This window comes from Tamandua tetradactyla, chromosome 17 (genome assembly GCF_023851605.1).
Source record: "Tamandua tetradactyla isolate mTamTet1 chromosome 17, mTamTet1.pri, whole genome shotgun sequence".
NCBI lineage: Eukaryota > Metazoa > Chordata > Mammalia > Pilosa > Myrmecophagidae > Tamandua > Tamandua tetradactyla.
In genome coordinates, this window is record NC_135343.1 from 45,369,037 (window position 1) to 45,384,171 (window position 15,135).

General features: G+C 49.1%; 1 long non-coding RNA gene across 1 annotated transcript; it reads right to left on the reverse strand.

The window, feature by feature from the left end:
* Positions 1 to 2,105: 2,105 nt before the first annotated feature.
* On the reverse strand, positions 2,106 to 11,341 carry LOC143661600 (uncharacterized). The gene is made up of 3 exons (XR_013164719.1): positions 11,238 to 11,341; positions 3,700 to 3,789; positions 2,106 to 2,485 (listed from the first exon to the last, which is right to left on the reverse strand). It is a non-coding gene; the product is annotated as an uncharacterized LOC143661600 (long non-coding RNA).
* Between the last annotated feature and the right edge of the window lie 3,794 nt (positions 11,342 to 15,135).

Below are 15,135 nucleotides of genomic sequence, written 5' to 3' on the forward strand. Positions count from 1 at the left end.
CGCTTCCTTCGTTGTCAATTTTTAATTAGAAATATTTTTAAACAATCGTTCCCATCTTTAGATATCTTTTTGTTTTCATTTATTATTTCTAGTTTTATTTCACCGTGCTCAGTTTGGAAAATTTTTGAGAATTTGTTTATATACTTGTACATGGTCAATTTTTGCAAGTAATTCATAAGTATTTGAAAAGAATTTTTTTCTATTTCTTTTTCTAATACATGCATGAAGTCAAACCTAGCAGGTATATTATTTGACTCCTTTTGATTGTCTTATGGTCTTTCCAATTCTGAAAGGGATGTGTTAAAATCTCCCACAATAATTGTGGTTTCCTTAAGTGCTTCCATTTCTAGCAGTATTTACCTTTCTATACCTAAATTGACACCTAATACTTCATTAATATTGTATATTTTAATGGATTATAGCATTTACAAATGAAAATAATTCCATTTTTTCCCAATCTAGTTTTTGCCTTGAGTTCTACTTATTCTGATATCAATTTTGTCATCTCTGCTTCCGTTCTTTTTTCTCTTCCCACCTACATATACACACTCACTTTCAAATATATCATTATTTGTGTCATTATTTTCCATTTTTTTTATCAATTCAGCTAAGTCATTTCCCTTAAATACAGCACAATACTGGCTTTGGCTTTTATAGCCAGTCTGAGTTTCTTTTCTTCTAAAAAGAGAACTCAGCATTCTCACACTCTCACTTTTATGTTTGATCTTATTCCTAACACTTTATTTTCTGGATTTTGTTTGTTTGTTTGTTTAATAAATTCCTTCTTTTCTCTTTCTGTAGTTTTACTGGCTAAATTCTTTGTTCTTTTTATTCTCCAGCCATTTCAAAGTCCTACATTCTATTTCTATCATACTGTTGGTTATCCTTAAATTTTTAACAGATCCTCTGAACAAAATATGCACATTAGTGAATGGTATCTCAAAAAGCAAGCAAAAGATTTAATATGCTTTCTGATTGTCCTCTCTCCATCTCTCCCCACCTCTCAGATTTTTGCATTTACGTTTTTCTTCTTTATTATAATCTTTCCATAATGGCTGCGTTAAATTTCAAAATCCTATTCCTAATACATTTATTTAGACTAAACTATTTCTTATGTCCTTGATCTTCCCTTTTAGCTGAATTTATTTTTCTCTGATTCATTTACCTCTTTGCTTTAAATCCATTTGCTTTACCCCTCCTTGTCCTTTCAGAAAGGGTATGTCGAATTTTTTTTAGAGAAGTCTTGAATTTAAAGAACGATCATGCATAAAATACAGGATTCCCATCTATCCTCCTATTATTAACACCTTGCTTTGGTGTGGAATATTTGTTACAATTGATAAAAGCACATTTGTATAATTGTACTATTAACTCTAGTCCATGATTTAACATAAGGTTCACTGTTTGTGTAGTGCAGTTTCATGATTTTTTTAAAAAATGTTATTCTATTACCATCTATAAGAAAGGGTATGTAGACATTTTCAATTGTGTGTCCTTGAAACGTCTTTCTTTGTTTCTCACGTGAACAGCTGGGCAGCTGTGGACTTCTAAGCTCACGTCGCTTCCTCTAGAAAAGATAGGAGAGTAATGGCCCCCAAGCTCCCGGGCTGGGGTCAGACTGGGGTGGAGATTGGGTGGGAACTGACTGACTTGGAGGATGGGAGGGCTTGGGGTACATCAGCAGGCCAGCGGCCCCAGCGAAGGCCTGTGGCTGTGAGGACTTGTGGCCTCAGCTGGTATGGACACCCCTCTGGGCGGTGGCTGAAGAGACCAGAGAGCACTGTGGCTAACAGCTGGGGTGAGCAGCTCTGAGCAAGCCTGGAGGACCATTTGATTGTTCCCTGCTGGTGGCTTCTTGACATCCTACTCAGGGTGTTTAGGAGCACGTGTGCCTCTAACAAAGTCGCTGATGTCAACAGGAAGAAGGAAAGGAGTTGCCGTGGGTGCCGAGGGCCTAAGGGAATTTCACCACCCTAGGGATTCCTTCAGTTCTCTTTGTTGTTGTAATGCTCAGAGTTGTCCACATCACGAGTCAGTAAGGAACACACGCAAAATGAACCTGCCACTCTAAGTGTGGGGAAGTGACCCAGTTTCTAATTCATGTTCTTTCAATTTGACAACTAAGACTGTCCCAGTGCACATCCTTGTTAGCAGTTCCTGTTGCTACAAGCATTGGCTCCTTTGGGGTTTTGCGGGGTGGCCTCTCTCCACTTTCAGGGCATCCTCTTACTTATGTTGCATGCCCAGCTGTGGGTCAAACAGCTTTTCCTTCATCCTGGCCCTATATACTTCTTTCTTCCAGAAATTCCTACTAATGTCTCCTCTTTCCGCAGCAGCCTCCCCTGTTTGTCAGTGCTGCTATAGACTTTTTCTAACTTTTGTCTTTGTCATTTTAGTGGATCTTCAAGGGGCTGAAAACACTCAACTTGTTATCTTGAGTCTGGGCATCCAGGAGGGGCATCCTGAAGGTCAAGAAGCACCTGTCCTGTGGGGCAAGGCAGGGAGTGGGAAATGGGCACCCAGCCCAGGAGAACAGGATGTCCAAAGGCAAGTGCTATGGAAGTGCATGGCCTGTGAGGACAGAGACAGGCATAGCTGGGCCATCAGCATCTTCTGAGGGAGGAGGGGTGTGGCCTGGGTGAGGGGCAGGAGAGGCTGGCAGGCAGGGATCAGATCAGGAAGGGCTGGCCTGCAATGCCACAGTTTGAGCTTTGTTCTGTAGGCTTTGAGAGTCTTAGAAATGGGAGTGAAGTAATTGGGTCTTGCATTTTAGAAACATCACTCCAGCGACAGGGTGGAGGAGGTTGGGTGGGTACTGGGGAAACCAGAGGTGGAGAGAAGGAGAAAACTTCCCAAATGAAGCAGGAGCTTCTGAGCACCTGAACTAGGGTAGTGGCTGGGGGCACGGAGAGGAGGAGACAGATCCCAGATCTATTGGATATGGGGGATAAAGCGAGGGAAGAGTCAGGGATGACTCAGGTTTCTGGTTTGGGCAACTCAGAGGATTATGTTGCCATTCATCAAAATAGAGAATACAGGAGGAAAAGCAGGTTTGGGGGAAGAGAATGAGTTTGGTCTTGAACTTATTGCTTTTAAGTTGCGTGCAAAACAACAAAGTATTGATGTCAATAGATAGTCGGGGTTCCAGAAGGAAGGTGCATTTGGGAGTCATTAGTATGTGTGGAAACTATTGCCAATATGGATGAGGTTGTCCTGGGAGCATGTAGAGTGAGCAAGGCCAGCTTCATGGGTGTGCAGTGTGTGTAGTCACACCTGAACTCCATGTTTAGAAGGGCTCCACACTTGGTTTAATGCTCTGCTCTTGCCATCTTGACATTCTTGATACTTTTTGAACAAGGGGCTCTGCATTTTCATTTTGCACTGGGCTCCACAAATCAGGTACCCCGTTCTGAGACTGAGAGGACAAAGACAAGATGTTCCGAAACACCTAGCTGAAAGGGATAGTTAGTGCAAGAGAAGCCTGGTCAGACTACGATGGAGTCCTGGACCAGGTGCAGGGGGTGCGGGGGGTGGAAGTGAAAGAAGTGAGGGTCCCGTGAGCATGCAGAGAAGTTGTTGATGGCCTTTGAAGGTGCAGATGAAGAAATGGGGGCAGGAGCCAGGTTGTACTGCTTGAGGTATTTATAGGGGGGAAACATGGAGATAAGAGGTAGGACTCGGAATCCAATGAGCTCTTACCTCCTCAGCTGCTGCTGTTGTGATTCAGCCCCTCATCAGCTCTCATCTGGGCTATTGCAGTATGGTCACAATTCATGCCCAAGCTGGCCCCTGATGGAAGCAGTCACAATGCTGACACTTCAGTCAGAACCTGTCATGAGGCTCCCCAAAACCCACTCAATGGCTTTCCAGCTCAGAAGAACATCAGGTCTTCACCATGGTGTCTGAGGTCCCATGTGATCTACTCCCTCTCTAACTTCCTCACCCACCACTCTCCTCTTCTCTCACTCAGCTCCAACAGCCCAGCCTCCTGAAGGTCCTCCAACATCCCAAACCTACCTCAGAGCTTCGCCCCAGCCAGTCCCTCTGCCTCCTCCTCCAGCTCAGATGCCCTGAAAGCTCCTTCCTTCCTTCAGGGCTCTGTTCCAATCACCTCCCCGTGAGGTCTTCCTGACCAGGCCATGCCACTCTCTCCCCCTTACCCTGCTTTATTTTCTTTATAACCCATAATAGCACCTAGTTTATTGTATTGTTATTTCTTTGTTTTTGCACCCTACCCCTTTGTGCAGCATTTATTTACCTGTCTGGTCTATAGGAGAATGGTGGCCCTGGGGACATCAGGCGCTATATGGACCATATTTCCGAAGCCAAAATGATGATTTATTGTCTAGTGATGGAACAGAATATTCATTTGTTTGTCTGTTTGTGTATATACCTCTTTGTGGCAAAAAAGGATTTAAGGCAGCTCATAAGAATGCATAAAATTCAGCAAGATGACATAAATTAGAAGCAGGTGAGAAAGAAAAAAGCAAAAAAACAAAACAAAACAGGGTAAAGTCATAAAATGGAGCCAAGGATGGGACTAATACAAAATAAACATACCATAAACTTTGATCCATTTGTTAAGGGTGGGCCACAAATTTGGCTCTAGAATTTCTAGCAGCCAGTGCCAAGATGAAACATGAGCAGCCACACAATTCCCAGGGTCTTCGAGATGAAAGCAAACCACTGGCTGAGGAGAAGCACGAGCATTTCTGGTGTCCCAGAGAATGGAGAGGAATGCCTCCTTAACTCCTCACAAAGATGTCAACATCTAAAACAATGAACCGAGTTTCTCTCGGTTCCTTGGCCAGGCTGATGGGAACTGGATCCATGGGAAGGGCAGGCGGGCGTTCGTCCGGAGCTTAGGATGGGAAGTTCATGCAGCTGCTGGAGCAGCTTAGTCTCGAGGTGGACGTTAGCACCAATGGCCTAACGTCGACAATGTACATCCCTCCGTAAGCCTTTGTGACGTCACGTGGATGTTGGGGGACTGTAGGTTCTTATGACCGGCCCCTTGACCGAGGCCATTCTAGGTAGTAAGGTTTGCTGGGAGACCCCAGTGCCCACCAGATGTCAATCTGGGGAGAGCTTTGGCATCTTTTTGCGAAAGCCAAGGAAGCCTCACAAGGACTTGTCCCATGTCTCTCAGAGATGACACAGGTACCGAGATTCTTCTCGGAAAGCAGTGACTGACCCAGTAAAATATATTGCAAGCAGCTTTAGCCTGGGAACATTTTAGAACCAATCCAGACAAACACATACCCGGCTTTTTAAAAAAGTGACATTAAGTCTCCTGGGATGCCTAGCTTGGAGCAGCCTCCTTCCTGTTGTACCTTCCAAAATAAACCGTTTGTGAAATGCACCCCAAGGTAACTGTGAGGAGACCTTCTGTGTGGGGTGATTAACTGCTGTTAAAAGCCAAAGGACAGCTCCCCAAAATAATGACTTCACTGATAGAAAGCTTGATCTGAAGTCTTCCTTTCTGGCAATAATTAAATAGCAGGGCCAATCATCTCCTGGGACCAAATACTGAATTCGAGCTGCCCCAGAAAATGCAGCGCGCAGGCTGGCAGCGGGCGGAGCAGAGCAAGACCGGCCCCTCCCTGCTCTGCTCTGATAAGGATCCCAGCCACCTCCCTCCCTCCTCAGGGTGTTGAAAGGCCCCAAGATAACACAGCGCCCCACCCCTGAGTCCCTGGGAAGGAAGACGCTAGGCAAATAAATACCACGAGATGGGACAAAGCGCCCCAGGAGGATTTGAATGGCAGGGCAGACTCGGGCCTCAAGGCAACCGCCTGCCCTAGCTCCCTTGGGCGCTCTCTCATCTCAGTGCCCAAGTCAGAGAAATGGGTTGGCGGCCCTTCTGGGAATTTTCCCTAAATCCTTCTTGGTGCAGATAGAAAACACCTCGTCAAATCCACAAATCCTGCTGGGCACATTCAGTGACCCAAGCACCGTTCACGGAAAGCCCTAAGGCAGCCTCTGCCTTGTAGGCGGTAACTTAATTGACTTCCTTGCTCTGCCGGAGTGGTTTTTGACCTCCTTACTTGGCCCCTCCATTCCTTGCACCTGCTTCTTTTCCCAAGCTGTCCTGCAGCACATCAGCCCACCTAGAGTGGCACAACTTTGCCCTCTCCCATGACTTCCGTCAGCCTCCTTGGTCAGTGTTCATCCAGCTTTGTGCTCTCCAAGTTCTCCCAGCCCCTCTTATGAGTCAGCCATCATAATCCTCCCATTGGCAGGACAAGAGGTCTCCTGAGACTGCACAGCTCCCGTGAAGAGATGGGCAGCTGCATGCTAATTGTTATATCAAGTTTACAAAGAATCTTTCCATGATTTTCCCACAGCCAGGCCATAAGTGAGTATCCAGGCAGGGAGCAGAATTCAAGCCTCCAGGCCCCCAACCTATAACTCACCATGCCTGCCCCATCCCCACAACCAGCCAAAGGAGGAGAAGCAGAGGGGAGGGCAAGCAGGTGGTGAGGGGGGCAGGAGGCAGGGATATAGAGGGATTTCTCTGGAATGCCATTGCTGCCATATTGCTTGTTTCATGGTACCAGAGACTGACCCATCCAGAGCTCTTCATGCCAAACCTTCACTTTGCAAATGGGAAACTGAAGCTCAGAGAGAGGAAGGAGATACAAACTTAGTTCTCTCTGTAGATTGCCCTCGCCATAATCAGAGCTGGGGTTGGTTAAGGTATGGGGTCCTATTCTTATTCGTCCCCGCACGAATAAGAATAAGCACATCTGTGCTCACATCTCCCCCTCTACCTCCTGAACATCTAAGACAGCCAATACAAGGCCTGGCCTCGTGGTCTTCTGGAAAGAACATGAGATTGGCCATCAGCAGCTCTTTCTTCCTGGCCCAGTTTGGCAGCTGACCATCTGGTTGGCCTTGGGCCTCTCCCTTAAACTTCGAGAGGCTGTTCTCAGCTCTCACCACAAAGAGTTAACCTGAAGGAGCCCCCAGGTCTTTCCAGTTTCAATGTTCATTCTAAGATTCTAGGACTTCCTTTGAGAAAGTAGCAGTCTCCCGGAGGTATCAGATGCAGTTGCACGAAGCGGAAACTCACGGAAGGTCAGAATTAAGGCAGTTAACTATTGGGTCGTGGTTGGGGCAGGGGTAGGAAGGCTGCCTTGAGGAAGGGGTGGAATTGAGAAGCAGGAGGAGGCAGGACACTGAGAAGGAACAAGAGCAGGGTCCCTCAGGCTAAGGTGAGACCCAGAGCCCATTGGGTCAAGGTCCACTGGGGGCACCACAGTCTTTAACATTGCAGCCCAAGGACCTGGACTCTCTGGATGTCCAGTCCCTTCTTCCTACAGATGGCAAAGCCAAGGCCCACCTTTAACTTGAATCAACCTTGAATGGCTCTTGCCAGACACTTTTACATGCACAGTCTCATTGCCACTTCACAGCCTACAGGTGCAATTATTAATATCACCATTTTGCCCAGAAGAAAACTGAGGCCAGAGATGCAAAGTCAAGAGAGAAGCAGGGATTGGGGAATCTGAGCCAGTGCCCTTTATTCTGTGTGTCCCTTGGTCCTAACATACCCTACACTTGTGACCAGATGCCCTTGTCTCTGAACTGATGAATGCAAACTCTTAGCTCAAGAAGAAAGGCTCGAAATCTAAGCCCAATTCTAGTTTGGGAACCAGAAATGTCCTTCCCCAAACATCAGTACTTTGTGCTCAGTATTAAACTCACCCATCCGTTAATTTTTATATTCATTTCACTCAATAACCAAGCAGTTTTTGAGGTCCTTTTGTGCTATACTGCACTATACAGTAGTTTTATATTCAGGGGTATGTGCTTTGGAATTATTGTGCATGTTATTTTATGCTGCATTTGTGCATAACTAGAATATTTGGGGCAAAGGGCTCCATTTGTATCCCAAAGCCCTCCTGAAAAGCTGCATCCTCTGACCCGTCTCTATCCTTAAGGAGCGGAGACTGTGGGAGTCGAGGAGGAGGCAGAGAAAAGGAGCCTGAGAGTGTTGTAAAAGTGAGGAGGTAATCTCCAGTGAAGCTCCTTTCCATCATTAAAGAGGATCTTAATTAAGGTCCCTGAAATAGATACTCAAAACAAGCAGCCACTGTGGGAACCAGATCTGGTGGGATAGCGCAGCCGCCCAGAGGTGCTGGGTGTTAGCTGGCCAGCCTCTCGCCTGTCATTAGGGAGTGCAAAATTGCCCCACATCAAAGCCAACTAGGAAGGAATGTGACAAATGCCATTCACCTGAAAAATGGTGATGAAAATAAAATGCCAAAGTCTGCCAACCATTGTGTGCGAAAACTCCCTGGGTTGGAGGATGATCCCCAGGGAGAGAGAAAGAGGCAAGGTGTGTCTGGCAGGGAAGCAAAGACAAGGTGCCTGGACCTGGGAACAGAGTCCTCCCTCGGCTGAGGCGGTCGCACTCTGGACACACCTGTACCTCTCCTGACCTCTGGCCTCCCTTTACCTAGGTGAGGCCCAGGGCAATCTGGGAGAGGGAGAAGACCCTGGGCGGCCCCCTCCTCCAGCCGTCCCACCACCCTACCCGATTGGCTATCGTGGTTCCTTCACTCCCACGGCTGCCTGGGAGGTCTTTCCCTGTCTTAGACACCCCAAATTCCCCTCTTATGGGAAGCAGTTATTTCCTCTTTCTTTCACTTGTGATGATGACCCCAGACCAAAAAAAAAACCCAAACTCTGAGCCGGTGGTACTTCATTAAAGCATAATCCAAAATGGTAGGGGTGGGGTGGGGTGGGGAGTGGCAGCAGGTTGGCACTTGAAGAGCAGTTCACGGCTGATGTAGCAGGAATTTGCCAGTGACGACCTGGGAAATGGATACCTGGGAGTCAGCTGAACAAAGCTTTTCCCCGGAGATGAGCTGGTACGGTCTTAGATGGAAGCCTGGAGACACAGGCCCAGAGATGCTGTACAATAAGGCCGTGTGCACACACTCGTCTGGCTAATACGGGGAAATTGCTAATCCAGTGTCCCTTGTGAGCCTATATCAAGAGGAAAGCAGGAAGTAATGGCAGAGAAACCACAGGACAAAAGAAGCACAAAGAGGGCCTGAAGAGAATTGGGCAGGTAGGTTGTGGCACACCAGCCACAGAGCGGTCTTCACTGAGACTTAGGCATTCACCAACTAGATTCTCTTTTGACCTCCAAATCCTACACCGAGAGAGGCAGCATCCTGTCCCAGCCTTTAACTCTGAATCCTGTAAGCATCCAGTGGCAAGTTCAAAGTGCAGTCCAACAACTCTTCCCATCCCTCCCTAAGCCAAGCATGGCCAAGGCTCCACCTCGCCTTCCACAAGGATGAACCCTGAACTGCCTAAGGTCTGTTTCTTGGTCCCTAAAGAGACCTCTTCCCACTCTGTCACTGCACTGTGGTCTCAGACTTCCGGCATCACAGGGGAATGGGGTGGGAGGAAGGAGAAACCCCGATTAACCTTTGGCCTACTTCATACACCAAAGGCTAGAGGAACTCACAGAGGGAGAGAGCAGTATTGGCTGAGGGGTCGGAGGGCTTCCCGGTGGAGGTGAGCTTTGAAGGATAGATAGGAGTTGGCCCAGAGGAAGGAAGGCACCCTTTGTATGGAATGAATTGGCAGTTGGGAGGACACGTAACTCTTGAGCCATAGTTGACAGGATGCGAGCCATGGTGGAGAATCATCTGCATGATCCTTGTAATCAGGGGCTGCTAAGGAGCAGGGATGGGTTCAGTGAGGATTTACATGCAGAGCTTTTATGGGCACTCCCTTTGGGTTTTTGAGTGCCTGCTCCTATTCCAAGGGGCTGGGTCTAAGGAATTGGCACCATAGGTATGTGGCTGTGCTAGCAGTCTGGCATGCCCAGGGACGGCCCTGGTACGGTCCCCATCTTTTGGGTTCTGGCCACTGGGATGCCTCGTACCCTGGGAAACCAGACCAGCCTCTTGCTCTGCATTAAGCATAAGGGCGGTGCAGAGGTGTGATTTGGCTGCAGCATGCAGGCTAGAAGTCTGGCCTAAAGAGGAACTTCCTGCAAGGGAAAATTTCAAGCTCCCACAAGAGTTAAGGATCATCTTGGAGTCCTCTGTCTTGACGGTTTTTCACCCTGTCCATGGAACCCTGGACTCTTGGGATGGGAGCTGGAAAGGTCAGAGTTTAGTCCCGCGGCTTTCACAGGCGCCATTCTAAATGCTTTTCAGGCATTATTCATTATCCCGTTCTCGAGTCGAAGAAACCAAAGAACAAAGGCAAGTAACGTGCCCCAAATCGCACGGCAGCTAAGTGGTAGAGCTGGATATTGAGGCCACGTTCCTAAGCTCGCTACAAACCTGCCCTCTTCATTTCCCAGGAGCCCTTTTGGTGCCCAGTTCTGTGTAAACGGAATAGAACTTAACCCGAAAAAAGTTTGCAGAGATTTCGTGAATATCTAAGGTGCTGCTGCATGGCATCTATGTATGTGGGGAAGTTTAGTGTCGAACAAAATCAAAGGGCCAATTTGTCAAGTCCCAAATACGACAAAGGGTTGAACACTGAATGCCGAGACCGGCGGGCAAGCCCAGGGTTTGTGGTTTCCGCTGGGCTCACATGGAAGGCTGCAGACGCTGAGCAAGGGGAGGGGGCTGGGGACCGGAGATCCCAGAGGTACCTTTGTGGCGGGGTGAGGAGGGGGGCCTGGCCACACCTGAGGGCTGGGAGGAGGGGGCCAAATGTGGGCCAGGCAGCTTCAAAGAGGGCCACAGCAGGAGCAGAGCAGAGACGAACACTATGTCTCCCAAACCAGGTGGCCCTAAGAGAGGAAAACTCCTGTGCGGGAGGATTCGGCAGGGAGGAGGGAGGAGCGTGGCTAGTCTACGGTGGACACGCCAAGGGCCTTGGCACCCTGCTGGAACCACCTTAAGCCTAGCCTTCATCTGCTAGCCCAGTCAGGTGGGCACTGTTAGGGCCAGCAGCAAAGAGATGTTAGAGTTGTGTCAACTATTCAATTGTCAAGACAAAACTGTTGGCTTTCTAAGCATAGACACACTTGTGGCAGAGAATAAAATAAATCAGCATGCATTTCTTGGTCACTCATCCAATAAATAAATCACAGAATACACTGTAAACTACAAGTTTGTGTGTGGGGCAAGGAAGGAACACCTTGCCAATACATGGAGCCAGGTTTCCTGGCAGAAGGTTCTAGAACCTACTTGACAAGTGGCATTCCCACTCTCATCCTGGAAGAATGGGGCACACAGACAGGATTAGCTCACCTTGTTTTAACAATCCTGAAGTTTTCCCAACAACCGGGCAAATCCCCAGCTGGGTGAGCACGAGGGAGAGGGCGTTTTGCGGGTGGGTGGAGGCCCTGTCCTTTCTCTGGTCGAGAAAGCCATTTATGACCTCACAGGATGAAAGGAACCAACCCAGGCCCGCTGAGCTGTTATTATAACAATTATCAAGACCTATCGCCTCCCTTTGGGAAATGTTCCCTTTCAAGTTGCAGTGCCCTCGTGTACCCTGGCTCGCAGCCGCACACGATCATTAGCGGGTGCCCAGGGCAACTGATTAATGCTTTCTTTCTGAGTCGGACGGACAGGATTCTGTTTAAAGGGCTGCAGCTTTGCGAGGGCTCGTTAAAGCCGCTGCACGGTGGTGGTGAGACAGCGTGTGCACCGTGCCCGCGCGAGGGCTGGGATTGCCGCGGCCAGCGTAGATGGCCCCCAGATCGTCCGGGTGACTCAAAACGCCAGCGTCCGGAGGTGTGTACGGCTTTCATCCTGCTCAGCCTCCCTGCTCGTGAGCGCCAGCAGGAAAGAGGGAGGAGGACAAGGGGAATGCTTTCCCAATTCTTTTCCCTGCTAGGTGACTCACCCTCACCGCACCCCAGCTGCAGAAACCTCCAAATACTTGAGTTCGGGGCTGGAGGGCATGCCCGACCCTATTTCCTTCTAGATGTTAACTCAGGGTCACAACTTTCCTACCTGGGATCTCTTTTCCCTGCGTCCCAGACCCCTTGGGAGGAGGAAGAGGAGGCCTTCTCCCTAGCAAGGAAATAATGTCAAAGGTGCATTATTTAGAAACATCTGCTACATGTTATCTCATGTTACAGAGGGGACGCAGAGGCTCAGAGAGGTGGACATCTTGTCCCAGGACACACAGCAGGCCAGCAGCAGAGACACAGCAGAACCCAGGGTTTCCATCTTCTGGAAGGGCCAGACTCCGGGTAACCACGTGGGAGGCTGTTCATGGTGTACTTAAAAATATTTTTGAGAAATAAAGACAAAAATAAATAAGTGTAAAGATGCAGATATAGGTAAAGGATGTACTTACATCTAATTATGTCTCTGGGTGATGTTAAATTTCTTCTCTTTCCCAAGCTGCATTTTCTCTTTTGTAATAAACATGTATTGCTTTGGTAATAAAAAACAAAAAAAAAAAACAAGAGTTTTTGAAATGGAGCACGTTTTAGAAATGCCCTTTTTATTATTCTTTAAAAATGTTTTTATTGAGAAATCTTAGCACCCATTCAGTCCATCCACAGTATACAATCAATGGCACATGATATCGTCACACAGTTGTGTATTCATCACCATGATCATTTTTAGAACATTTGCATCACTCCAGAAAAAGAAATAAAAAGAAAAAACTCATACATCCCATACCTCTTACCCATCCCTCTCACTGACCACTAGTATTTCCATCTACCCAATTTTTTTAACCCCTTATCCCCTACCCCATTATTTATGTATTTACTTCTCCTTATTTTTTACTCATCTGTTCAGACCCTGGATAAAAAGAGCATCAGACACAAGGTTTTTACAATCACACAGTAACACTGTAAAAGCTATATGGTTATACAATTACCTTCAAGAATCAAGGCTACTGGAACACAGCACAACAGTTTTAAGTTCTTCCCTCCAGCCACTCCAATGCACCATGAACTAAAAAAAGGATATTTATATAAGGCATAAGAATAACCTCCAGGATAACCTCTTAACAGTTTGAAATCTCTCAGCCACTGAAACTTTACTTTGTAACATTTCTCTTTTCCCCTTTTGGTCAAGAAGGCTTTCTCAGTCCTATCATGCCGGGTCCTGGCTCATCCTGGGAGTCCCGGCGGAGTTCCACGTAGAGGGGGAGGGAAATGCATTTTGAATTTACTGTGCATTGAGTCCTTTTGGATCCTGTCATTCACGCTTCACAATTGGTATGGAAGCTATCTCCATTTTAAAGATGAGAAAGCCAAGCCCCAAAGAGTTCCATGTTCAGGGTTACACAGCTAGAAAGTGGTGGGGTCAGAATTCAAACCCAGTGGGCCCCAGGCCTGCTCTCTGTACCATGATGTGGCGGCTCCCAGTTCTTCATGTCCCAGCCCACAGACAACTCCCCAAGGAGCCCCACATCTCAACCGCCCACCCCACCCCCACCCCCAACGGGAATTGCACTCTTCTCCCTCATCTTCCAGAGCTTCTTCACGGCCCTCCAGGTGTCCGGGCACCCCTGCCCCTGGCCCAGGTGGCTGGAGAACTGGCCGGCAGGCCGTGGCACTCCCCTCGCCCGAGCCCGGCGGGGCGCTTTGCACGTCACGATCCCTGACAGGTGTTTACAGAGCAGCAGGAGCTGGACCGAGACCCAGGCACGTCCTCCCTCGTAGCCATGCCCTTCCTCAAGCCCTAAATTGTCCTCTCTAATTCACCTCACACACTCTCTGCCTCACAATGACGTTGTGCTTTTGTTTGTAAAGATCAATTATTTCCCCAAAGAAGGAGCAAGAAGGGAGATTTGTCTTAGAAGGACACGCCCAAGAAAGCTCTACAGGCTCTGCTGGGGTGTCTGAAAACACTCTCCTCTGTCGGGCTCATCTGGCTTCCCGGGACTGTCAGAACTAGCAGCTCCTGCCCTGCCTGGTCCAGGCCCTCAGCTGGCTCCTGTGTGGAGTCCAGAAACTTCTGTCTCTTGCAGGTGCAGAGGCTGACCTGTCTCAGGTCTGGGGCGGGGTGCATTGCAGTGGGGGCCCAGGGCAAGGGCTAAGGGCCGAAGGGGGCAGTTAGGCCTGAGAGAAGACGGAAGGAGATAGTCACCCAGAGACAAGTTTTGGGGAAGGAGAGTGTGGTGTGGAGGTAAGGGAGAGAGGGGTGGTGGGGTCATAGTTGCTTCCTGTGGGAAAGAATTCCTATACGGTAGGAAGGTGGGAAGGGACAGGAGGAGATAGTGGAGAAGGAAGAGAAGGAAGGAAAAAAAAAGAGGCAAGAGAAATGGCCTGAAGTCCTGGGAGGGGACAGGGTCATCCAGAGGGCCGTGGTGGACCAGGTCTCTTGTACATGAGGCTGCCACTTTTGCCCTTGGAAAGGGCAACTTCCCAGGAAGTTTACCCTGAGTGAGGCCTGGGATGGGTAACGCTGAGACTGGGTGCGGAGAGACAGTGGGGAGAGGACGAAGCAGGATGAAGGTGGGGGGGCATGGAGAGAGCAGGAGAGGCTGGGCAAGGCTAAGAGGAGACTCCCCCCTCCAGGCTACCGGCCCCACGCCTGACCCCAGCCCTGCCTTTGTGAAAGGGCCCTCCCTTCCTCCTGGCCGGAGCAGGACCCCCGGGCAGACTCCCTCCCTCCTTTCCATCACAACCCAGGAGGAAGTGAGGGTGTGCTCAAGGGCCAGGAAATGCAACCACAGAGCTTTGGGGCATCACGGTCAAGAGACCCTGTGGTTGCCTTCCAGTGTCCCATAAGGGCAGGTGCCAGGATTGTCAGAGCACCTCGTGTGGTAGGTGAGGCAGGGATTCTTCTATCCATTGCATAGACAGAGAAACTGAAGCTTGGAGAGGCGAGGCCCTTGCTGTCAGTACCGGAGTGCTTAGAAGAGAGCCTAGGCATGCGGCTGGGAGGTGGGCAGCCTCAGCAGTGGAGGGGGTCTCCTGCACCTCACTGGAGAGGGAACGTGGCCCTCCTTCCAGCTGCGCTATCTGCACCTCCTCCTGGGGCCCCGGTACACCGAAGGGCAGAGGGGCAGGTGGCAGGCCCAAGCCGCGCCCAGGCAGAGCGTGCCAGTGGACCCAGCACCCTGGAGTCTTAGTCCAGGCATGAGAGAGCTCCAGAGTAGGCCACCGGGGAGAATCCCCGGGTGGGGAAGGGAGGGTGGGGCAGTCTTCTGTTGAGGCCCCAGAACGCACAA